Genomic DNA, 2,859 nt, shown 5'->3' with positions numbered 1-2,859 from the left:
AGCTAAGATAAGTTTCCTTTCAGATTCTTTTCAAGCATATGTTATGTTTAGCATTCCAACTTGCATACTCGTACATTCAATGTACTGATGCCAGTTGGCCTGCATCCTCTTATGATGCAGACACAGGTAACCAGGATCATCACCCAGTGCCTCGTTGATCCAGTTGAGCACTCAGAGTCAGTTTGTGAGCCTCTTTGCATTCCGGAGGACTCCTTTTACTTTGCTTTCAGTATTTCATTATTAGGATGATCTGGGGTCTTGTCCCAACACCCCTCTTTGTTTTAGAGGCTTCATAGACAGTCAGACAGACAATTATAGTTCTTTAGTCTTAATTCATTCAGTTGTATGCGTTTAAGACTTTGGTTGCCATTTTGGCTAAGATATTATTTCTTAAAGTTGTCGCATGAGTTTTATTTGTTGTGTTTAAGTCTTCCGCTGAGTAAGCAAGTCAGGCCAAGGGTTCGCTTACGTCCAGCAATGGCTCTCAAGTGTCAGCCACGTCCGGGGTGTAGTCTCAGGGAGTTTCAAACTTGGTATCATAGCAAAGAGTTCAAGAGTCCTAGGGAGTCTATGAAGCCGTGTTTGTAGATTCCTAGTTATCTGTGTGAAGCGGGCCACATCTATAATTAGGAGGCTGCAACACTTAGGAAAATATTCTCATTTCTTTTCTACTCATTTCGTGCGTTAGAGTTGATCTCTAAAAAAGATTCTTCTAATTCGTGCTTGCGCGTGTTTTCAGATAATCATGCCTCCTCGAAGAGTTGTCAAAGGTCATCCTGCTAGGCGTAATATCGAGGAGCAAGGAGTACCCAATGCACCTGAAGTGCAACCCCAAGGAGAAATTACTAACGTTGAGTTCATAGAAGCAATAAGGATGCTAAGTCAAGATGTGACTAATTAGGTTGGGCAACAAAGAGGAGCTAGACAGGAAGTGACTGATACTTCGAGGATCTGAGAGTTGTTGAGGATGAACCCTCCAAGTTTCACGGGTTTGAGCGCTACTGAGGATCCAGAGAACTTTATTGAGGAGCTGAAAAAGGTATTTGAGGTTATTCATGTTGCCACTACTGAGCGAGTTAAAATAGTTGCATATCAACTGAATAATGTTGCTAGGACTTGGTTTGACTAGTGGAAGGAGGGTAGAGCTGAGGATGCACCACCTGCGAGCTCAGCTTGTTTTAAAGAGGACTTCTTAGGGCGTTTCTTTCCTCGAGAACTGAAAGAGGCTAAGGTACGAGAGTTTCTTACCCTTGAGCAAGAGTCACTAAGTGTTCATGAGTATGGGTTGAAGTTCACTCAACTATCCCGTTATGCTCCGGAGATGGTTGCGGATATGAGGAGTAGAATGAGTCTGTTTGTTGCTGGGTTGTCCCGTCTATCAAGCAAAGAGGGAAGGGCAGCGATGCTAATTGGGGACATGGATATATCGAGGTTGATGGTGTATGTGCAGCAGGTTGAAGAAGAGAATCTGAGGGATAAGGAGGAGCTTAGAAATAAGAAGGCTAAGACAGGGAATGAGTCCGGGCAGCAGAAAAGTAATGTGAACCGTTCATCCTTTCAGCAAAAGCAAAAAGGGCCTGCTCCATCATCTGCTAGTGCACCTGCACTCAGAAACAAAGGTGAGTATAATAGTCAGAATTCCCAGCATTTCAGTGCTAGACTTGCCCAATCTCAGGGTAGTGTGACACAAGGAGGGAACTGGGTTCTTACATGTGCTAAGTGTGGTAGAACCCACCCAGGTAAGTGTCGTGATGGCCAGTCAGGTTTCAAGTGTGGGCATGAGGGTCACTTCATGAAAGAGTGTCCTAAGAACCGGTAAGGTAGTGGAAATCAGGGCAGTAGGGCCCAATCTTCTTTAGTTGCTCCACCAGACAGGGCTGCACCTAGAGGAGCTACATCCGGTACTGGCAGAGGAACAAACAGTCTTAATGCGATCACTAGTCGCCAAGAGCAAGAGGACTCTCCAAATGTTGTCACTGGTATGATCAAAGTATTTACTCCTGATGTTTATGCTTTGCTAGACCCAGGAGCAAGTTTATACTTTATTACTCCTTACGTTGCAAATAAGTTTGATGTTCTTCCTGAGAAACTCTGTAAACCCTTTTGTGTTTCTACACCTGTTGGGGAGTCTATTCTAGCTGAGCGGGTATATCGTGATTGTGTTATTTCCGTCAATCAAAAGGACACCATGGATGTTTTCGTTGAGTTAGACATGGTAGATTTTGATATCATTCTTGGTATGGACTGGCTTCATGCATGTTATGCCTCAGTTGATTGTAGAACTCGAGTTGTCAAGTTTTAGTTTCCAAATGAGCCAGTCTTAGAGTGGAAAAGCAGTTTAGCAGTGCCTAAGGGTCATTTCATTTCGTACCTGAAGGCAAGAAAGTTAGTTTCCCAGGGGTGTGTCTATCACTTAGTCCGAGTTAATGACTCTAGTGTTGAGATACCTCTTATTCCCTCAGTTTCAGTAGTAAGAGAGTTTCCAAAAGTCTTTCCTGATGATTTTCCCGGAGTCCCTCCTGAGAGAAAAATAGACTTCGGTATAGACATTCTTCCAGATACTCGCCCTATCTGTATTCCTCCATATAGAATGGCACCAGCAGAGTTGAAAGAGCTTAAAGAATAGTTGAAAGATCTCTTTGATAAGGGTTTCATTCGACCAAGTGTCTCACCCTGGGGCGCTCTGGTCTTATTTGTGAGAAAGAAGGATGGTTCCCTTAGGATGTGTATAGATTACCGTCAAGTGAAAAAGATTACCATCAAGAACAAATATCCTCTCCCAAGGATTGATGATCTTTTCGATCAGCTTCAAGGTGCTACTTATTTCTCTAAGATAGACCTCAGATCAGGCTATCATCA

This window comes from Solanum tuberosum, unplaced genomic scaffold (assembly GCF_000226075.1).
Source record: "Solanum tuberosum cultivar DM 1-3 516 R44 unplaced genomic scaffold, SolTub_3.0 scf00317, whole genome shotgun sequence".
NCBI classification, from domain to species: Eukaryota; Viridiplantae; Streptophyta; class Magnoliopsida; order Solanales; family Solanaceae; genus Solanum; species Solanum tuberosum.
Note: the sequence above shows the minus strand (reverse complement) of the source record.